The 24,796-nt window shown below is 33.3% G+C and overlaps 1 long non-coding RNA gene across 1 annotated transcript in view; it reads right to left on the bottom strand.

Moving 5' to 3' along the window:
- Positions 1-1,042: 1,042 nt before the first annotated feature.
- LOC132352587 (uncharacterized) overlaps positions 1,043-24,796 on the bottom strand; it is a 179,524-nt gene continuing 155,770 nt past the window's right edge. Inside the window, exons 2-4 of the long non-coding RNA XR_009498797.1 lie at positions 15,283-15,346; positions 8,072-8,169; positions 1,043-1,102 (exon numbers count right to left, since the gene is read on the bottom strand). This is a non-coding gene — a long non-coding RNA (uncharacterized LOC132352587). The remainder of the gene's footprint in view (positions 1,103-8,071; positions 8,170-15,282; positions 15,347-24,796) is intronic.

The raw sequence follows: 24,796 nt of genomic DNA on the forward strand, positions 1-24,796 counted from the left end.
AGAGTGATAGGGTGATTGATTTACCTACCAGGGAAAAGAAATGAAAAGGTGATTCCCACCTCATATCATGCACATATCAACAGAAAATTACAAAAGATAAATTACTTAAAAAGCTAACATTAAAATACTTTGTATTTAAGAAAATATTATTATGGGCTTAGGATAGAGAAGCATTCCTTAAATAGAACACAAAAGTAAAATCATTTTAAAAGACTGATAAATTTGACTATACTAATATGAAAAACTTGTTTCTCAGTGCAATGTCAATCAAACTCCCAGTTATTTTGTGGATATCAACAAACTGATTCTACAGTTTATATGAAAAGCAAAAGACCCAGGATAGTCAACCCAGTACTGAAGGAGAAGAACAAAATTGAAGGACTAACCAACCCTACTTGATTTAAGACTTACTATGAAGCTACAGTAATAAAGACAGTGTGGAACTGGTGAAAGAACAGACAAATAGATAAATGGAACAGAAGAGAACCCAGAAATAGATCACCATGGATAAAGTCAACTGTAGAGGAGTGATGTCAGCATTGAGATGCTCCCTTTGTCTTTCCCCCTCAATCTACAGCCAGTAAATCATCCATAACTGAACAAAGGTGCTTCTGCCCAACACACCAGGGTACTGGAGAATTACACACATCTGCCTGTCTAAAGGTGGGTGGACCAGAACACATAGAGGAGGCAGAATCATGAGAACAGCAGAGGTGGTGCCTGTGATCTTGGACCCCCAGCCCCTGCACGTGAGCCTGAGCCTCAGAGAATTTTGTAGCTTCATGGGAGGCAGCATACACAGCTCTGGCCTCTCAGCGCTCACAGCCAGAGTGAACAGGGCAGCAGCCCGTGATTCCTCCATCTCCTGTCATAGAGGCATCCATGACTCTGGCCCCACACCCACAGTGGAGATGCACATGAACCTGACAATCCCAGATATGGCAGAAGCACCTATGACCCCAGTTACCACCCCATCCTCTCCCTCCCCCATGGCAAGTGAGCCTGAGACTCAGGAGACCATGGACACAGTGGAAGCACTCACCATCCTGGTACTCCAGGCAGCAACACCAGTGAAAACAGCAGCAGCAAGGCACCAATGACCCTAGAGGCACAAGAAGCAACAATGAGTGCAGCAGGCTACACCTCTGACAGAGGTGGTGGAGGGTGGAAAGTACCAATTCTCAAATACAACCAGAGGCAGCTCAGATAAGAGAAACAAAAACTTGTGATATATCGCCACCTACTTGAAAGCAAAAGAATGGCCTCTAATTTCTAACCTGTTCAACCTTTAGAATCAAGGGGAAAAAAATAATAATAAAAGCTTTAACTAAAGAAGAAATGTGTGCACTACTTCAAATGTGCTGGCAGAGGAACAACTCATCAAGCACCATGAATAACCACAGTAACACTGTAATATAAAAAGAAAATAACAATTCTCCAGAAACCAAACTTAAAGCATAGACTAGTACAATCTAACTGATAGAGAATTCAAAATATCGGTCATAAAGAAACTCAACAAACTATAAGAAAACTCAGAAAGGCAGTTCAATAAGCTCAAGAATAAAGTTAATGAATAGAAGGAATAATTTACCAAAGGATTGAAACTCTAAAAAAGAACTAAACAGAAGTTCTGGAACTAAAGAACTCAATAAATGTGATGAAGAATGCATTAGAAAGCATTGGAAATAGAGCAGATTATATGGAAGAGAGAATTTGCGAACTTGAAGATAGAAATCTAGAAATAATACAGAAAGAAGAGAGAGAATTAAGATTTTTTAAAAGTGAGGAACTTATAAGAGAACTATCCAATTTGTTTAGTAAGGGCAACATTAGACTAGCAGGTATCCCAGAAGGAGAAGAGACGGAGGAGGGAGCAGAGAGTTTATTTAAAGAAACAATAGCTGCAAACTTCCAAAACCTGAGAAAGGAACTGGATATACAAGTCTATGAAGCTAAGAGAGAACACCAAATTACTTCAATACAAAAGGACCTTCTCCAAGACACATTGTATTAAAACTGTCAAAAGTCAATGACAAAAAGAGAATCTTAAAGGCAGCCAGATTAAAAAAAGGATGGTAACCTACAAAGGAACTTCAGTTAAACTATCAGCAGATTTCTCAGCAGAAACTCTACAGGCCAGGAGGGAGTAAAGTGACATTCTCAAAATACTGGAAGATAAAAACTGTCAGCCAAGAATACTCTATTTAGCAAAGTTAACATTCAGAGATGAATGAGAAATAAAGGCTTTCCCAGACAAACAAAAGCTGAGGGAGTTCATCACCACTAGACCTGACTTATAAGAAATGTTGAAAGGAGCTCTTCCACCAGAAACAAAAAGGCAAAAGTACACAAAACTTTGAGTAAGATGATAGGTTGACTGACAAAATCAGAAAATTCCAACTGTATATCAGACTAGGTTTTTAAACACTTTATTATAATATAAAGGTTAAAAGGGGGAAAAAAGCAGTAAAAATAACAATAGCTATTTCAATTTGGTAACAAATTTACAACATAAAAAAGAATAATTTGAAACACCAAAACACAAAATGGGAAGAGGAAAAAAAACCAAATTTGTATAGTCAAATGAAGATAAGATGCTTTGAGAAGAAAAAAATAGTATTATATTTATGAAATGTTTTATACATATCTAATGGTAAACACAAAACAAAAATACAGAGATGAGACATGAAACATAAAAAAGAGGAAACTGAGAAAAACATCAAAGAAAACCACCATGCCAAAATTCAGATAGAAACACAAGGATAAAGAAACAATGGAGATATAGAGCAACCAGAAAACCAAAGATAAAATAGCAGTACTAATTCCTCATTTACCAATTACCACCTTACATGTAAATGGATTGAATTAATCAATCAGAAGACACTGAGTGACTGGATGGATTAAAAAACAAAGTGACTGGATGGATTAAAAAACAAGACCCAACTATATGCTGCCTCCAAGAGACTCACTTCACCTCTAAAGAAAAATACAGGCTCAAAGTGAAGGAATAGAAAATGATACTCCAAGTAAATGTCAGCCAAAAGAAGGCAGGTATAGCCACATTCATGACAGACAAAATGGACTTCAAGCCAAAAAAGGTAACAAGACAAAGATGGGCAGTATATAATGATAAAGTGGACAATTCATTAAGAAGACATAACAGTTATTAATATATGTGCATCTAACATAGGATCACCAAAATATATAGATCAATTAGTAACAGACTTAAAGGGAGAAATTGACAACAACACGCTAATAGTAGAGAACTTTAACAATGCACTTATATCAATGGATGGATCATCCAGACAGAAAGTCAACAAGAAAACCATGGCTTTAAATGAAACATTAGACCAGATGAATTTGATAGATTTACAGAGAACACTCCATCAAAATAAAGCAGAATACACATTCTTCTCAAGTGCACCTGGAACATTCTCAAAAGTAGACCATATGTTGGGACACAAAACAAGTCTCAATAAATTTAAGAAGATTGAAATCATAGCAAGCATCTTTTTATAGATAAAGAAAGGTAGAGAGAAAATTTGAATATATCACTTTTTGCCTGTAAAATTTTACATACAATATTTGATACAAAAAATGGATAAATGGACATTTTTATAACTGTATTCTATGGTTGCCTAACACAGCCAAGGTACACTCTCAAGGGCCACATGCTCATGAAGCCCTGGCTTGTGTATTGTTTAACCAGAAGAAGGGTGAATGGATTTTTGGTGGAAATAAATAGCATATGTCCAAAACAGAAATTTAATTAAAGCTTTCAGTCACCTTTACAATTTTAATTCCAACTAATGGTTTTGAGTTTTTGAAAAGTTCTACACTTTAAAAAACAAACTTTAATCAATAATAATAGAAAATATGAAACACGCATTCCTTTCTTTTGTAAACTTTATGCTTTTTTACCTCTGTAGCTTAACTTCCATATTTTTTATTTGGGGGGTATGTGTTCCCATTTCTCCTTTACCTTCACTTATATATACCATGTCTCCTATTCTCAAAGATGCAGAAAAATGCTCTCTCATTAATACAGGTTTTCCTGCTTGCTTTCCCTCTGACTTCACCCTTTTCAATCCCTAATTATACTTATCTCCTCTGTTTTCCCAAAGGACTTCACATGTTCCTCATTTTTGTCAGTCATAAAATTTTTTTCCCAATGACAGGTTTCAGTTTAATTACCTCTGAATCTAACCATAATGTACGTAGTATGGAGCTCGGTGCCTCACACCTTGCAGGGCCCAATAAATATTTGATGAGTAAATTAATATCATTATTTTCTTTCCCACTGTTATGCTTATTTGCATTCCCAGTGTTGACTGAATTCCTCCATTTAATTAGACAATATATATCAGAGGACCAGCATAATCCCAGGTTCTATTTAATTCACTAAACAAAATATAATTTGATATGAATTTGTATGGTTAAATCATTTATTCAATTTTTTTTTTTTTATAACTCAGAGAAATCCATTTGATGCGGCTTAATCTCCAACTCTGCCATGAGTACAGAAGGCATATGAGGCATATGCTTCTGTAAACATTATTATATTCCGTAGTTTTCTAAACTGAAAATTCTTTATCCACAAGTAGTATTGTTTCTTCAGCTGTGTGTATGTGATTTGCCTTGTGTTATCTCAGTTATGTTCCAAATCCCATTATATTTTAATTTAGGAAAGCATTATACAAACATGAAAAAGACTGGCTTGCTTGTTGACTCTATAATTGTTTCACATACCAGGTCGTCATGATTAATTAATTACTTTTATACCTTAAAATGAATACCAAATTAATGACACCCCATATTCTTAAACAAAACAATACTAGCACAACATTATTTTCTGGTTAAAGACCTTACTAAAGTACAAATATGTTTGCATACCTTATCTGTAATTGCAGTCACTGTAGTAGGAAAGCTGTTAACATTATGCATTGAACATTTAAAGAAATACTCATACTGAAAGAGATAGTATTAGGCAGATAATTTAATTATTAGTTTGATTGCTTTTTAATCTGGCTCATCAGCCTTCTGCCTCAGTGCTTATCATAATTTGCATTCTTGTGGTAAACTTTAACTAAAATGACCAAAAAACTCAATATATTTCCTAAGTAATAAGTCTAACAACATAAAAAAAAATTCCCAAGATTGGATTTTATGTTGGTTGGATGTAGCCTTGCCTCAAAAATATATTATTTTATAATTGGAATCACTTTGTATGTCTATCAGTCTAAAACAGTATCTCTTACTACTCAATTTTTTTCTTTTAAGAACCCAACCCAAAATATTTTCAGGAAAATGGACTGTAATAGCTACTTGGTACTAAAAGATATTTTCTTATATATTCACCTACTGATATGTTCATCTACTTTTATTTCTTATGTGTTCATCTACATATATATTACATTACATAGACTCATCCACTTACAGTAAAAAGAATTCTGAAATTATATACATAGACCTACAAAGAGATACATACAGTAGGTTCAATGAGCATATTTTCACAACATTTATAAATATAAATATTTATTTATTTATTATTTTCATTTATACAGTGAGATTCTATAATCATGAGACCACTTAACATATCTGTATGCTTTAAGTTTAAACAGCGGCAGGTTAATTTTATAAATATAAGTTTTGCTTAATGGTTTAAATATTGGGACTATAAGTTAGTCAATGCGACAATGAACTAGATGAAAAGTTGAAATTAATATAGGTGTTGCCAAGGTTGCATTATACTTTATATTATATAGGCAATGTTGTTATTAGACTGTATTACAAAATTATCCATCTATTTATAATTTGGAACAAGAGAAATTGAAAAGCACTTGAAGATCTGGACAAGATGTGTACAGAAGAAAAGAGGATTTGGTAACCCCAATTGTCCAGACTTGTCACGAACATTGATTTAAGTCTGTAATCACAGAATAACATTCAAATGGAGAAATAAGGAATTATTTAGTCAATTTTATCAATCTGGATAATCCAAGACTAAATCTCCTAATCTTGATCTTCAGTACCTGAGAGGATTTCAGACATCTTTGATTTTTATATAATTGCTTTAATTCCTTCTTTAACTTTTTCTTCATTGAAATTTGCTCTTCAAATGTATGCAACAAAGTGCTCTGGACATGGAATAAGTGCTAAAATGAATATGTTTAAAACATGTTCATGAAAGTAGATCATAGAAAAGCAAAGTGATTTACATATGTTCCTTTTGGAATGATAAGGAGATATATATATCTCCTTTTCTGCTTGCAATAGAAAAATATTTTCCCATGAAGCTTACTTTATTTCGCACTTGCATTGATTAGTGGAAGATCAGTAACTACATTGCCTCGCAGAAATTCGAAAAATATAATATGAATATGTGTTTTTTAAAATTTTTAATTGGGAAAGTTAATACATCCCAACAACAATAACAACAAAACACTGCATATGTATATATGTATATAGCACTTTTAAAAAGCCATCTTGTTTCTTTAGGGAACCGGCAGATTCTAAGAAAATCAGTTAAATATAGTATACTTCCTGTGGTAATTGTATTACACAAAAAGGGATGAATTAAGATGTTATACATGTGGTATGCCATCTGCTTCTGTTTTTGTTATATTCATTATGTGCACCTGTTCTTATTCAGCTATAAGGAAGCACTTTATCTTAATTTACACATCAAAATATTGCAAAACAATCAATTTTGTATATATAAAAACTTCTTTTTTCCTGAAACCTGTGCTAAGATCAAAGAGTAACAGATTATCAAATTAAGGCTCTATCTTCAAGATAAAATTTCAAAAAATCTAGGTAGATAAGGGGGATCCAAATCACTCTAACAAAATAAAAAGTCACTTAAAAATTTTTTTTATCTCCAGTTTATTTTTTTAGACTAAGAGCTGAGTATGAAAGTCACAGCCAAAGCACTTGAAAATGGCCCAGGAGGATAGATGGGGACCACAGAGGATGGGTGGGCAAGACAAAGTTCTGGGAGTTAGGGGCCAGCTCAGGGCTGAGGCGAGGAGGGGACGTTGTTGTCTCAAGTTCTCCACAAGTGTCTGTGCATTGCACAGGTCCTAACTTCACAGAAGACAAAAGAGGGGCCAGCGCGTGCCCCACTGGGGTGCCTGGCCTGGTGCGGATGGGGTCTGAAGCAGGAAGGGGAAGTCAAGGAAGGTCAGGGAGTTAAGGAGTGGGAAGGACTCTGTCCATCTGTACATTATATATAGCAATATAAAGTCTGTACACGCCTGCCTGGCACCCCAATGCCCACCCCTTGTCACCCTTGTCCACTGTCTGCCCCCCAGGGGATTTTTCAAAACTCATCAAAATTATACAGGCATCATTGTATGATTAATTCATCTGAGAGAGCTATGAAAACTGATCTTAGAAAGTTGTACTAAATATTTTTGTTGTATTTGACTGTGTTAATGTTATCTAAACGATAAACTTTTTATAAATATGTTTTGAAATAATGAGATAGATACACCTGTATATAAAAGTATCATTTTAAAGTATATGTTAAGTAATGATCATCCCAATGTTTTATTCTGAATTAGAATTATCAGACATAAAATTTATATTCTGAAAACAAACAGAATCAAAGGAATCTACCCGTATTTCAAGTGAATAAAAACTAATGGCACAGAAGAAAAAAAGAGATACTAATTCAAGTAGGTTTTGAACATAGGACAAATATTTGATTATGTACTGTCAGGCTAAAGATAAATACAACTACAAATAAATCTTGAAATCTAATTAGTAGGTTTGTTTTTTCCAGTTGTATTGGTTCAGCATTCCTATACTTTGGTGAGTATTATAGAACTAGCAAATGAATAAATGTTTGATGTTGTTAAAAGATGGGGTTCTAAGCAGTGTGAGAAGAGAAAGGCAGATGGACAGATGGGGAAGGCAAGGAAGAACCATGGACTAATGAATTAAAAATTTAGAGGTATCAGTAGAAACTCATCACTCTTAATGTGCTCATACACATATACATCTATATATATGAACATATATTTTTAGCTGTTTCTGGACAAAAATTCTGGTCTTGGTTTCTACATACCTCACTGAACGAATGAATCCAGTGCTCCTTGAAGCAATGGTTGATTCTAGGGCTGAGGCAGAGAGAGTTTTAAATGAGCCTGGAACAACGTCTTGTGCCTGAAGAATAAGGAAATGCACATAGCATTTGTTATAATCTTAAGATCATAACAAAAGACACAGAAAGCAAGTAGGTGGGAATTTCACTGGCCAATTTGTAACAATTTAAAGCATTAAAATGAATAATGACAATAATGGATCGTAAGACACTGAGTAATATTAGACTCTGATTTCCCAATGACATACATACATACATAGATACATACATATACAGAAAATGCCAATTAATAAGTATCAAAGGAATGATAAAATTAGTAAAGTAAAAATTTACTACAATCATTGTAATAATTAATTGAGGCAAATATCAATAAATGCAAAACCAGTGGGTGAAATTTTTATGGACACAGAATAATTGCATAGTTAACATTATTTCCTCATCAAGGTGTAAATGAAATTTGGAGACACTCAGACACTACCTCAATCAAGAGATCAAAGTTTATATCAATAACAATGAAAATGACATCATGTGCCTTGGACTGTGATACACCAAAAAGGACACAGCTTCCCTTATGTAGTGTTCTTGCTCAATAATATGAATCTAATCATGAAGAAACATTAGAAAACCCAAATTAAGATTCTACAAAACAACTGGCTATTATAGTGTTCAACAAGCAAACAAACAATTATGTTAAGAAAGACAAAGAAAAATTGTTGAAGAGTTCTGCATTAAATGAAACTAAAGAACATATTAACTTAATTCAACTGGTGAAATTGGGAAAATTCTACAAAGTGGCATCATCGGGACTATTGAAAACCACCTCAAAACTATGTAAATAATTAATGAGTGTAAGGATATGAATCATATGTTCCATATTTCATGAAAAAATGTAAAACAATCAAACAGAGGAGTGGTAAGTAATTTGTAGATCGGGGAATTTGAAACCTACAAGTCCACAGGGAATAAAAAAGAACAAAGAGAAGTCAAGCAGTTCAACCTGAAGAACTCATAATTTTTCTGGAATTGGTTGCACAGCTACCATAGAAAGTGGCTAAGAGGCAGAATGTGAAAACAATTGTTTTTAAGTCTTTTAAAGACATTTATATATGCAGCATTACCCAACAGGATACCCGGAATGCAGTTTCTACAGAAATTAAACAAGACTGTTCTTAGATTCAAACACCCAAGGCACCAACATTGTAGGTAAAACTGGTGCCATTATAAATTTGGGGAATTAAGAGGAAGTCCTCATACTGAATATTGAGGCCCCTGAATCCACCTTCATTTTTAAAAATAATCTCCCAGTTTGGAGATTACAGGACACTATAGATATTTGGGAATTCCCATTTCGTGTTTTCTATTTCACTATTCATTTCTGCTTTAATCATTATTATTCTGTTTCTTCTGCTTACTTTGTGTTTAATGTGCTCTTTTTAATCTAGTATCTTAAGGTGAGGTCATAATTCAAGAATTTTTGCCTTTTGTAATATAAATATTTAGTGTTATAAATTTCTGCCTAACTATTGCTTTAACGACACTCCACAAATTCTTATACATTGTGCTTTAATTTTTATTCAGTTTATAATACATTTTAATTTCCCTTTTAATGGGTTCTTTAATCAGGTTATCTACACAGGTGTCATTTAGTTTCCAATACATCAGGATTTCTCCAGAGTTCTTTCTGTTATTGCTTTCTAATTTGATTCTATTGTAATCAGATAACATATTTTGTTTGGCTCAAAATCTTTAAAATTTATTGACACTTGTTTTCGTGCCTGAATATTCAGTTCTTGATAAATGTTCCATTTGCACTTTACAAAGAATACACATTTGGCTATTATTGGGTAGAGTGTTCTATAAATGATTAGTTCAAGTATTGATAGATCAATAGTTTTGTTAAAATATTCCATATCTTATCTGTCTACTTGTCCTATTAATTAATTAAGAATGGGTGCTGGATCTCCCAACTGTAATGGTAGATTTGTCTCTTTTTGTATTTTTTTCTGTTTTTTATTCATATATTTTGTATATCTGTTTTTAGGTAAGTAAATAAAAATTTATAATTGGGGCCCTTCCTAATGAATTGACTCCTTTATCCTTGTGAAATAACCCTGTTATCCCTAATAACATTCCTTGCTCTGAAATCTACTTTACTGATGTTAATATAGCCACTCCAGCTTTGTTTTGAACTTGTGATAGCATGGTCTATACTTTTACATTCTTTTTTAAAATCTTGTATTTATATTTAAAACGCAATTCTTGTAGGTAGCATATAGCTGGGTCAAGGCTTTTTTAATTGGAGTGGTTAAAAGATTAACATTTTATGTGATTATTGATATAGTTAGGTTTTAGTCTTTCATCTTGCCGTTTGTTTTCCATTTCCCATCTTTGCTTTGGTAGTCTACTGGTTACTTTAGGATTACGAGAATACATCTTTAATTTAGCATGGTTTACATTCAAATGATACTATGTAACTTCACACATAGCATAAAAATCTTACCATAGCATACTTCCATTTTTGCTCACCTAACCTAGAGAGAAGTTGGCCCAGAGTAGGCATTATTATTTTCTGAATGAAGGAGGGAGCTTAGAAAATGATTCAATCCTTGCATAGTGTTCCAAGCTGAAGGTGGTCATGTCTCGAGAGCATCTCTCTCATAGTCCAATGGAAGGAAGATTAAAAAGTAAACATGGCCTAAGCTTCACTGTGGCAATATCTAGTTTTGAGTCAGTTTGGGTAAGATATTTTATTTCTTTGTTTTTCTTTTGTTTCATTTATGAATTTGTAAAATTAGACATTTTATTTACATTATTTTGAAAGTTGAATTATATACTTGGTCACCTATAAGGTCGTTGAATTGACCATTGGTTTCTTGGCCTTATTCTCCCTCCCATCACACCATTCTTTCTGTCTTTTTCCTCCTATCTCTTGTTAATTTCTTGCTCCCTCTCCTCTCCTCTTCCCTATGGCCACCATTTCTTCCCTTTCCCTTGCATTCTTTCTTTCCCTGTGAATCTCTCTTCTCCACCTCTTTCCTTGTTCCTTTTCCTTCTTTCTTTTCTCCTTCTCTCCTTCTATTTCCCTCTTCTTTATTTTCTCTTTCTTTTCTCTCTACTCTCTTATTCTTCAAAAATACAAAGTTCATTACTCTAGTGAACTCTAAAACACAATGCTCATAAATTTAACAGATTTTTACAAATTAATGCTCACAAACCATATGCTAAGTATTATATTAAATGCTGGGGAATAAGGTAAAGCAGTGTGATAAAATATCTGCCCTCACAAAGATTAGAATCTGCCAGAGAAGAAGGTATTTTACCAAAAAAAGACAGGTGTGAAGCCAAGAGTTATGGTGTTAACTAATACATATCAGTACATTAGATTTTAAAATTGAATATTCTAAATAAAATTTTAAAATAAAACATCTTTGATTTTCTAATAACACCAATTTTGTTTGACACTTGGGCTATTTGTCTTAAGAATTAGGTCTTAAGAACTTGCCCTAAGAAATTAAAAATCCTGTAAAAAAAACCCCACTTTATATACCATAGGAATAGGATATGTTCTGTGTGTGTGTGTATGTAAAAGAGAGACAGACAGATAGAGAGAGAAACAGACAGAAAAAAATAATCAGCTACTTGCCAATAGCATTGGTATTCAAGCAAGCACCTGATATCTTCCCTCAAGCAAAAGAAAAGAAAAAAAAATTTCCAGTACCAATCCACATTATATAAGTACAGAAATTCAAAAGGAACCGCCTCTTCCCCCATACACAAACACAAAACAAAAATCTTCTGAACTTGTTCTTCTGCACCCTAGGACATTAAAAAGTCCTTGAAGTTCACAAAGTTTTATTTGTGTATCATTCTGTGAGGTTATTTCTATCTTATTCTGGTGATTGTGGAAATGTCAGGGGATTCCTGTTCAACAGTAAATAAGCAATACCTACAAAGACAACAGTTCCATTTATCTACCTCCTAAATAGTTCTTAAATTTAGCTTCATATTGGCTACCACAGTCCTAGCTCAATCTTTTATTTCTCACCTGGAAAACTATAATATCTTACTAACAGAGAATCTAGATTCTACCATACCATCCTCTGCAGTGTTACCACAAAGATTTGGTGTCGTTTGTTTTAAAATTTTTATCTGCTTATAAAAGTATAGTCGATTTTTTAAAGTAATTTACATGGAGTTCAAATCCAGACTTGATACTATCTGTAAATGATGGAAGTTATTTAACCTTTTCAAACTGTATTCTCATCTATAAATGGAGATTGATAATAATTACTTCATAGAATTTTTGTGAGAATTATATATGGTGTGGATGTAAAGTGCTTCTCATATTACATAGAATCAAGTAAATTCTCAATGAATATTTGTTTTTGTGAGTGCTTTGCTGCTCATGGTAAATAATTTGGAAACTAAGAAAAAGAATCATGAAGGACGTAGAAATAATACTTAGTAACCCATTAATGCTTTACAGAAATTTCCGTTTTTTTTCTAGTCCATTACTGCAAATGATGCACTAATGACAGTTAATATTTAGGCCTACAAATTAAATTTATATTCTCTTATTTGAAATAATACTTTTTAAAAATAAATTTTTAGGCACTTTTAATCATCATCTATTTTTAACCAAACTGTATAATGATTGCTTAAAATAAAACTTGATATCTAATATTCCTCTCCCAGCCTCTACTTCCTCCCCTACTGCTTTCTGGCTATTCTTCCATATTTTTTCCTCCAGATGAACTTAAAGGAGATTTAACATATTTGAAATATTGACTTTCTTACTCCAGAAACATAATGTATATCTTATTCAAGACTCTTTTATTATTTCCCAGTACATTTTTAGCTCTTGTATGTGGGTCTTGAATAGTTTTCTTAGGCTTATTCTACTTTTTATATAGTATTGTTATTATAAAACAAGTGATTTCATCATTAAATATTCTAAGTTGTTAATGTAGGTGTATGGATAAGCCATGGTTTTAATTTGCCAGGTGATTTTGCTTCATATTTTGGTTGACAATCATATCTGCAAATATCATCAATTTTGCTGCTTTGTTTTTTATCATTTTTAATTTTGAGAAAAGGTTTGTGGGTATTAAATATTTGGAGTAAGTGAATTCCAAAAAATGTATTAATGTTGATTTCTTGATTGTGAATGTTAAATAGTTTGTGTGGTGAAATCCAAGTTCAAACTAAATTTTGCTTATATATTTGAAGCCGTTGATCTACTATCTTCTAAAGAACCAATATAAAATAAAAAGTTAAAAAAATAAAAGAAATTTAAAATCTTCAACACAATTTAAAAAATAAACATTATTTATTAGTACACTTGGAAAAAAATAACCAATAAAGATACCAAAATTATTCTTATTTATGCAGAAATAATCTGCACATCTCCTCTTTTAAATACTCAAATTCTCCACATACTCTTTGTGTTTCTTCTATATGTGATTCTTCTCTCATGTCTAAATTATTCTTCTGCAATTCATGTTAGATATACCTTAGAAATTCTGAACCTAGTTTATTGGCTAAATTTCTGTCATATTTCATGTCTTTGCTGGTTTGCTGGTTTGCCGCTCATTCTAAGAGAATTCTGCAATTCAATATCTTATGTGACTAATAAGTTGTGTCCATTCTGTTCTGCGGCATGGATGTTAATTTACTGATGTGTGTGATCTAGACTAAATGAGGAGTTTTAGAAATAGCGTGGGTCTCAGAAATATTTTTTTCTTTGATGAAATTAGTGGTGCTCAAGATATATGGAAAAGAGTATGTGTTCTCTTACCCATTCTTGAAAATTATAATAGAGTCTGTGTTTTTGAAATGACTTGTTTATTGAAAACTGATTAAATAATAGTCACCTGACATTGACTAGAAAACTTGCTGAATTTTGCATCTAGAATATTTTTCTATTTGTCTTGAATAAACATTTCATATGAGGTGAGTTAGAGCTAAAAAACAAAACAAAACAAAGCATTAAATTGAAACTCTTTGATAACTTTTTCGTCATCTGCTAGCAAATATTTGTATCTGTGGTAGACTCTTGCTTGATGATTTGTTCTTTGTAACATATTCCCTAAAGGGAATATTGCAGTGAACGCAGCCTCACCTCCTTCACCTATTTTATTAGAAGGTTATGCTGTACACCTAGAACAATCTAATAATTTTGAATGACCAAAGTCTTTGTTGGTTCTGAATAGCATATAAAACTAATTTTCCAAAACTTAACTTTTGTTTTTAGAGACATTACTCTGCTTTTAGATTTCCCCACTTCAGTAAATGGAAACTTTATCCTTCCAGCTGCAAACTCCACCATAACTGTGTCCTAAGCTACTATCACTCATCTGAATTGTTCCCATAACTTTCTCCTTGTTTTTCCCTTTTCTCTTCTATAGTCTATGCTTCATATAGTGGTTAAAATAATTAAAATGTAAAACAAATATGGTACTCATCTGTATCAAATTTACTTTTTAAAATTTATATATATATATATTTATATATATATATATATAAATATATATATATATTTTTTTTCAGATTCTGTTCCCATATAGGTTCTTACAAAATATTGAGTATAGTTTCCTCTGCTATACAGTAGGTCCTTGCTGTTTATCTATTTTATATATCATAGTGTGTATATGGTACTCTCAAATTCCTAATTTATCCCTCCCCCCCCACCTTTCCCCTTTGGTAACCATAAGTTTGTTTTCTATGTCTGTGAGTCTGTTTCTGTTTTGTAAACAAGTTCTTTTGTATTATTTTTTTAGATTCCATATATGTGATATCATATAATATTTGTCTTTCTCTGTCTGACTTACTTCACTTAGTATGATAATCTCTAGGTCCATCCATGTTGCTATAAATGGCATTTTTCATTTTTTTTTGGCTGAGTAGTATCCCACTATATATGTATGTACCACATCTTCTTTATCCATTCATCTGTAGATGGACTTTTAGGTTGCTTCCATGTCTTGGCTATTGTAAATAGTGCTGCAATCTTCCCAATTAATTAAGAATTTTATTCATAGTGGTTTTTTCCCCCAAGACCACTGAGGCTCTAAATATAATATTCACCATCATCACCAACCCCAAACATACACGCACACACAACAAACACACACACACACACACACACACACACACACACACAGCACTTCCCTTACCTTTATCTTCCACTATGTCCCCTTTGAAAACCATGCTCTAGGCTGTCTGGAATCCGTGATATTCCTAAGTAAAACACACCTGTTATAGTCTTGCCACAGGTCCTCAGCACATCCCAGTTCCTCTTACTAGAATTATATTCTCCAGGTATCTTTATTTCGGGCCCTGTCATTTCCATTATGTTTCTGTGCAGATGTCTATGTAGTAGAGAGATCTTTACTGTCCATTTTATATAAAATCATAATCAAACAACCCATCTACTCCCCCTTATTATCCTGTAACTTCTATGATAGAATGAAAAATAAATAGGTAATGAGTGAAAAAAATAGGTATGCACAAACTGCTGAAATAATTCTACAATTCAATTGACTCTCAAAAGTAAAAGTTTAGCATTCCCTTCAATTATGAATGTAGGCAACAAAGTGGAGTAATATGAGTAGTATCTGTAACTTCGTCACAAATATAAATCATGATAATGTTCTATCACATTACGGTCTTTACAGGATACTCATGTTTTTAGGCTCCTCCCTACTGAGAAATTATGGTTCTTATTAAACCTGCCACTGGATCACACATGATTGCCATAGTATCCACCTGGGTTCTCTGCTTTTGGAACAAAAAAGGGTGTTTGGAAGTGGCACCATGTTGCTTTCTTTCAATTTGACCCTCATTCTAATTTCTAAGTGGGATTTCTCAGATTTTCTGGCATATGGCTAAGATCTGTGCTTATTGCCACTATTGATTCAAACATCTTCCTAATTCAACATTTCCTCCGTCATTCTAAATAGGAATCTTAGCAGCGTGTGAATTTACTGGGTGGGGGATGGAGACTGACACACTAGTGCTTATGGCTCATGATGTCATCTTACCAATAACTAATAAAATGATCTTTCTATCTCACAAGTTTGATCAACCCACTCATGATTCCAACCAAAAATGGTTCTAAGTTGCCTTCCTCACAAAGTACAAATGCCTCAGCTTGGTGTACAGAAAACTTCTTCCACTCACCTCTGCAATATAATCTCACTTTTCTGTTTCTTATTTTATCTTGTAGCAATAAGAAGAAGGAGAAGAAGAAGAAGAAGCCTTTTTTGAGGCTAATTTTCTTTGTGCCATATATCAAGCTAAGTGCTTTATTAGAAATTATCTCATTTCATCCATAATAACGTTATGAGGGTATGTCCTATTATTATCCCCAAGTTACAAGTAAGAAAAATGAATGTTATGAGGTTAAGTAAATTACTCAAGGTCACACAACCAACCGATATAAAACACAGGATTTGGACCACACCAGTTGACTTTAGAGCCAAAGATCTTTAGTGTGTACATTACAGTAACATCCTGTGAGTCCCTGTGCCTCCCTGCCATGCTTGTCTGCACATCTGACACAGCGCTGGCCCCATTATATTTACTGAGTTATAAACCTGCATGCATAAAAGGAAATGTGCTTATTTATTTCTTTAAACCAGTATCTATTGGTTTTATATGCTGCAATTTTAATATCTTAAGTACCTAACAAATTAGAATAATTTTATAATTTAATAGTAAAAATTCAGTTTATTAAGATTATATTCCTTTCAAGATTGAATTAAAAGAAGAGACAGAAGCTCTGATTCTTAAACAAAATAAAGTGAAATTCTACTAAAGAATTAGGTACATTTCCAGCTGCATTATTAGAAGCTTACATTTTAAATTAGAACAAAGGTAAAAAATCAAACCATAACAACCAATTTGTTTTGCCCCCAAAGATCACCTCTCCCTGGAGGTCTCCCTAAAGCTATTTCTTATTTTAAGTAGATGTCTAGCTTTGCTACTGCTGTTTCTCAGGGGAACAAAGATGCAACATCCTGATAAATTTAACATTTTTTATACTGAGAATGCCTCCCAGGAGATACAACCACTTGCAGCAATGGATGCAGAATCCTGGTAAACATGTTGTGAAAGCAACTCTTAGAGGAGACCAAAAGCATCAGCATAAGCTACTTTTCTCTCCCCTGAAGCCAGTATTTGACTTCTAGCATGACATCCTCCTAAGAGTTTCAGAGGATTCATCTGTCTATATAGATCAGTTTGTAAATTTTAAATGAGATATTCATATTCATGATAAAATTTTTGATAGTTCTTATTTACTTTATCCAATATTAATAAACCACTAGTCTTTACCCTGCTTATTATTCAGAACAATCTGTGAGGCATTTAAAAATGCAGATATCCCCTGTGTCTTACTTCTGAATCAGAGAGTCTCCAGGTAGATATTTAAAGACTTTCTGTAATAAACAGTAAAATTCTTTCTTAAAATTCCAGGTTCAGAATTACCTTAATTCATTTTTATAACAGTTTGAAGGGAAAGGGCAAAGGCAGACTATGCGGAGGTTACTTAGAGTAGGATGTAGAAACCCAGTCATGTCTCCAGAGTGTGGGATTACTGTAGTGAGCTAGTATACCCCAAAATGGCAATCATATATGATCAGAGACACAATGCAAACTCAACATCTACCTATCTCTCATGGGGTAACTGAGAGCAATCAAGCTCATAGGCAGCAAGTATAAAATCAGAATATCTATCCATCTACCTACAGTGAAAAATAAAACTCTCAAGTTAGAATTCTCTCATATAAATAAATTCTCTCATATAAATAACTTCTGATAGAAACAGCAAGTTTCTATCAAAAGTTCAGCAGGTTTCTATCAAAAGTTCATCAGAACAACTGATTATTAATTTAAATGGTAAATAAGCCTGGATACTCATACCATCTGGAGAGTAGTATCTTTTGCTGTGTACATGCTACATGAGAAGTCAGATTACCATGGGAACTATTTCGAGACGATATGAAAACTAGCAGTGTTAAGAATGGTGTTCTGTTCTCTGACATCTGGCCAAGACAGCCTCACACATCCATTTCTACATTATCAACACATCTTCCCCTTAGAATGAAAGTCTTTGCTCTTAGGCCAAGGTGCAATTGCCCTTCTGAATGTCTGAATAGACAAGCTTTATATTTCGCTGTGTAGCTCCATTCTCCTTTTTTAAAGAAAAGCAGTCTCTTTTCCAAGTGAGATTTTCTTTAAATTATAATAATACCTTTACTTTAGGTTATAGTCAAGTCTGAGCTTGTAAGTCTTAAGGTTTACAGTGGTTTGATATATTACCACTCTGATCCCAAATGTGTATAGTTTAAAGCTCAACTCTTCTTTGAAAATCATATTTGTTATTGTCAAGTTCTTGAGATCATGAGTGATAGAACTCAACTTCCCTCCATTTGCCCCCTTAAAAAATTTATCATGTAGTTAAATATTTTATTGAAAATTGCATATTTAAAGGAAACATCTTATAAAGCCCTGTAATTTATTATCTGGTTTATCTCCAATACCACTCCCTTAAGAATCTTGTATTTAAATTTCCAAGAAGAAGAAAAAGAACAAAGATAATAATATAAAAACTTAATCTAAAGGAATCAGCATTAATATAATATTCTGATGTGTTATATGCTGCTAAAACATTACCAATTTCCTGACAGTATAAGAACAGGAATAAGCTTGCCTAGGCAACCGTTTTATAAGTTTCACTTCTAATCTGGGTAATTCATTATGTGCTATGGGATTCAGACAATAGTTTGTACTGTGAATAATGCTGCTGGTTCAGGAAACCTTTTTTTAAATAGTGCCCCAAAGGCTATGCAAATAATATCTGATCAAACTTTAATAATGAATTAATCAATCAATACACACATATATATGTATCATCTAAAGGTAAGAAAAACATTTTTTGACATCAAATTTCAAATGTACAAAGAAAGGTTGAGTTGAAAATGTTGAATCCACACCATAATGAAAAATACATGTGGTTCACTAATAATGAGAAATGATGTATAAGTTAGCTTTTGCTATTCAACAAATACCTCCAATTCTACTGGCTTGAAACAACAATCACTATTTAGCTCAACATCTGGTCTTTCTAGACTCTCTTATCTCAACTAGAATGGCCTCATTTATTTGTCTGGTTGTTAGAAATTGTCATCTTGGGAGCTTGATTCTTTTCTATCTTTTCTATCTCACCTCTCATCTTTCAGCATATTAGCCAGTGCAGTACAGATGGTGGCCTCAGGTTTCCAAGCTTGCTGGAAGAGAGCAAGCCGCAATGCATAAGCAATGTCAAATCTCGGCTTATGTTACATATCCTAATGTGCCACCAGCCAAAACATACTCAAGGGGGTTGGCAATCGACTCCACCTCTTAATGAGAGGAACTACAAAGTCACAATGCAAAGGAGGATGCAAAAAGATGAGATGGATTTGTAACCATTTTATGATCAATCGCAAATATGTTTTATTTGTTATAGAAAGTTTTCAGAGCACTTCTGTCCAAGGCAGCAGTTCACAAGGCCTAGACACAACATAAAGCAACTAATGACTCTTGCTTGATGCCCAGCCTTCTACACACAATTATATAATGCTCCCATAGGGTTTTAGTTTGTTAACTTGGAAAGTACTCATATATCCTGCTGGAATAATTCTCCCAGCAGCTATAACTTGGGTTAAAATCTGTCTGTTTGCTGCCTGTGCGGTATTTTTGCTCTTTATGTATTTTACTTGCTGACATGTTCACGATGGCAGAATGATACTGGCAATTTTAATCTATAATTACCCCTCGTTATCCAATTGCTTTTTAGACATTTTAGAAGTTAGCCTTGAGCAGCTGCAATGTAAGCTCATTCCTACAAGAAACTTGATCTATCTGCTAGCTCTTTCCCTGTATGGCTTCCATTGCTTCATTTTCAGCCATCAGAATTGTTAAATAAACTGTAGTTACTGACCCTTTTAAAAGCTCATCCATTGCCTGGCTGCACATTCGTGCCACTCAGAGACATTTAGGGCTGTAACTCCTACATCCCTTGCAGGAAAAAGAAGGACAATTATAAATGGGGAGGAAATTAGAGTAAGTGATTTGTGGCTGGAGAATAAAGAGTTTCAGTCAGTATTCCAGTCAAATATCAAGAACTCCCAAGCAAGTCGGTCACTGTAATGCTTTTAAAATGATGCTTACTATTAACGTCTTGCCTTTCTTATTCCATACTCATTTTAGCAAATACTTTTTATAAGAATTTTTATTCCTTATTTATTTTTTCCTCAGGCCTGAGCCCAATAAGCTGCAGCAGGATTTATGCCAGATAATTTCATTTCCTGTCCTAACTTATGTTAAAGAATGAGAATACCATTAGAAAGAGGAAGTTCTGTGGTATCTGGTACTTCTTATTAATTAAAGTAGAAGCTCTGCTAGTCTTTGACATCTGACTTTTTCATGCTCTGTGAAGTGATATGTGATATGAAAAGTGGGATATAGTGAAGGGTGTTAATTAAAAGAATCTGCAAAGTAAGATATAGGTTATTCATCCCAATTGAGAGAGAACGTCAAAAGAAATTTTTAAAGCATCAAATACAGTAGGTGCTTAACAATTACTTGTTACATTAAGTTATCCTAGTGGATTCTTGAAGTCAGCCAAGCACTTCTTTCCCAAGAGCTTTCTCTTCCCTAGCACATGGCAAGTATGTAGGGTGACCCTATATTTTATTGTTCAACCTCAACATTTTTGAGAATGTAAGAGGTGTTATTAATGACCATCACAATTCTCTACATGCTGGCTTCTGACGTAAGGTAGATCAAAAAGTTCCTTTGCCAATTTTGGGCAGAAAGAGTTAGAAGGCAAGTGCTCTCTGGTGGTTAAAGATATAAAATGTAGCCACGTCAGCTCTCTTACAAGGACAAGGCAGCTTCAAGGAAATGAAAATGAAGCCATTATAGGAAAGATAAAACAGACAAGCAAAAATCAGACTATAGCAGAGATGAGCAGACTGAGAATGAGCCACGGCTTGTTGCTCTTAAAGCCCAAAAGGATGATGGCTCTTTCCATGGTTTTGTTTTGTAGATCTCTATTTGATTCCTGTTATCTTTTTTCTATGTAGTTTGAGATTAGTTTCTGTCATTTGCAATCAAAATGATCCAAATGAAAATACAATTGAATGATTTCTGTACCAGACAACATATTTTCTTTTTAAATCATCCCGTAAGAAGCATTCAAAATAAGAATTAGAAACCCCTACACACTGAAGGGAAAACAAAGATCTGGAGTTATTAGTTTATCTAATACTGTATCATGATTAATTAATTATCAAATATTTCAATCCTTCTTTTGTGGTCTTATGCCTCCTGAACTCTTACTTATTATAATAAAGTTAATTTTTTTCATAACCATTTTTCTGTGTACTCCAGGGGATGCAAAATATGGTTTTAAAGTGTGATCTTTTTCAGAAAAATGTTGGGCCATTTCATACCCAATGCCTACTTTAGTCCAAGAATTGAAAGCCAGTGTCATGAATTCTTACTTTTTCCCAATGGAAGTAGAGTTGATAATAAGTCACTGCTTATGGTATCAAGTTCATAGTTACTCAAGAGATTTTAACAGTATAATTATTTATTGAATCAAACTCTAATTCATTTTTTGTTCACTCTGAAAATTAATTTTGCTGGCAGGGAGTATTTCTGATCATTGCTCTGTCACGTATGCCAGGAAGGTGTTAAATTGGAAACACCAAACACAGAAAACAAATTATGTTTTGAAACCCAAAAGGGAAAGTTGACAAAATCAATAACATTTGAAACTAGATATAAGTACCCAGGAAAATAGCATCTGTGGGGATTAAAGTAGGAGGATTAAGGGAAATATATCCCCCAAAGGTTGTGTGCTTTGTGGCTTGTCTTAATAAAAATACTAAGTCAGTATAGGGATTAATACACTTAAGGCAGGGAAAAGTTCCAATCACTTCAAAGTCATATCTTCGAACTACTCAGTTTTCATGGATATTCTTGTAATAGGACAAAATATAAAACTATATTGAAGATTTGATGCGGAAGACAATGCTATCCTGGTAATTTGAAACAAACATCTTCTTTAATTTTGAGCAATTGACTATACAGGAATAACAGACCTACAGGTTGCACTTCCAAAAGCGTTTCATGGTAGAGAACATAATTTTTATCCATATAACCAAAATTATTGTCAGTTATAATTGGAATTGAACCACTGATTCATTCTTATGACCAAGATTTACCATTAAAATGGGGACATAATCAGGGCAAAGATGATGTTTTATTTATATATTTATTCCCAGACTTCACTAGAACCTCGGAAATAGATTATGCTTAGTGAATATTCAGGAATGAATACGGTTGTAAGCTTTATGCTGTATTATGTATGTGACTTAAGATCAATATGTATTTCATATTAATTTTAAATGTAATGCCAGAATATTGTAATGAGTAAAGCAGTGCTTTTCAATTTTGACTGTGCATTAAAATTACTTAGGAAATTTAAAAAATTTGTATAATATACCATTGACCAGGACCTACTTTGAGAGGTTCTGATTTATTCAATAGTTGTCAGGGATGGAGCAATGCATTGGTATTTTATAAGCTTTCTGGGTATTTCTATTTTCTATCCAGCATTGAGAACCACCAGTTAAGAGCTTGAGTTTTCAAAGCAAATAGATCTGTGCTCATTTTCCCAATTACGCCTTTTACTTACTGTATGTTTTTCAGAAGTCACTTGAGCTTTCTAACTTCATCAGTCATAATATGGAATAATAATGTATTAAATACAAAAAATTATTGAAGTGCCTCTGTTGCTATTATTATTGCCATTAGTATTGACAATATTATTATCGATATAAGAATATTCTTCTTCATTTACATGGCTGTCTCAGGTCTCAACTCAAAGGTCTCCTCATAAAGGCTTCGCTAAAAACCTCAATCTCTCTCTAGTTCAGGTAAATAATTGCTTATCACACTATTTATTTAACTTTTAATGCTTATTAAAACTTTTTAAAACGTGTGCTTGCTCTCTCTCTTAGACTATATAAGCATCAGGAAAGCAGAAACTGTTGTCTCTCTTATTGACTCTGAGTCCTCAACTCCTAGAACAGTGCCTGGTACACTGCAGATGCTGAGTAAATATTTATTGAACATTGAAGTTAGCAAGGTTACATCTACAGTTTCCATAGCTTGACCTGAGAGGAAAGGAGTTCCAATGTTAGTGCGAGGTAGATATATCTAAATTCCTTTGATTGCTAGTCTTTATAGCTGCTGATAGAGCAGTTGAACAATCAACCAGAATTATTCTGCATAGATTGCAACTTGTCAGTATCAAGGAGGTTGGGGGGCGGGAATCACAGAGAAATCACACTCTAATAAATTGGGCGTAACACCTCCTTAAGATTTGATTTTCATTATGACTCATCATGACAGGTTGGATGTGATGTCAAGCAATTTAAAGGAAAGAACTAGATTCCACATCTTTCCTCTATCCTTATTTAGAATCTCCCCTCTCTGGTAAGCAATATGATTACATTAGGTTTCATTAGGAAGCCAAATTGCCTAGGGACTGGGATTTCCAGAGCATTATGAAGACAAGAATTCTCAAGATAAACGTGTGATCTGCAGGAAAAAAAACTGCCATGGCGGAGTAGTGGCTTGTCTGGAAAATCGATGAGATGCTGGTGAAGTGCATATACTTGGAACATTTTATCTGAATAACTAACATATCATGAAGAATGGAGCAGATGAATTTGCTTAATGTTGCATTCCACCTCAAATATTTTATTGAAATTTTGCTCCCAAATCTGTAAAAGTACACTTTTTTGACTAGAAAATTATATGGTAAGGACAATTATATGATTTAGATATTCATCTCTTGCTTTAGAAAGCAAAACTGTCATTTAATGAAAACAAATAATAATCATGTAGTTTTTGTTTATTGAATATTTGAAGCAAATTCAACAGAGCAACAATATAAAAGAAAGAATCTAAGTGTAACATTGAATAAAAGTGAAAGTTTCATAAAAAAGAACTACAGTTTCTACAAAGACAGGATGAGTAATTTCAAGACACGGACTGGGAGAATAGTTAATGCTTAAGAAAAGGTGTTTTTCTTATTTATTTATATCTATGAAGAAATAATATGATGAGGGAAAATAAAGTACTATGGTAACATATTTGTCCATAAAACTTCCCCATTTCAGGGACAGAAATTGCATTATATAATTTAGTGAATCACTCTTGAGGAAACACTGTGAAAAGAAACACATTCCCCACATATCAAATCTCATAACTGATTTAAAAGCACCACATTTTCCTGTTAAAATCTAATTCTGATGCTTGTGTCTTGAAATTTTATGACTACCTCAACTCTCTTGTTGTGTATATTTCTCTCACACTAATTGTCAGTAACTTCCTGTAACATAGTATGGGAAATTGTGAACCAAATAAATTACTGTACAGAAAAGAACAGGGGAGGAGAACAGGGAAGGGGAAGAAAGAAAAAGCCCATTACTTTTCAATAAGTCAAAAATTTCAAAAAGAAAATCACTTGGATTATTTGATCATTTACTTTTTGTAATGAAAAAGTTTTCCTTTCTCATTATTAAAAAATACAGAGATTTGAAGGATAAAGAAAAGTTTAAGTAA

Source organism: Balaenoptera ricei, chromosome 18 (genome assembly GCF_028023285.1).
Source record: "Balaenoptera ricei isolate mBalRic1 chromosome 18, mBalRic1.hap2, whole genome shotgun sequence".
Taxonomy (NCBI): domain Eukaryota; kingdom Metazoa; phylum Chordata; class Mammalia; order Artiodactyla; family Balaenopteridae; genus Balaenoptera; species Balaenoptera ricei.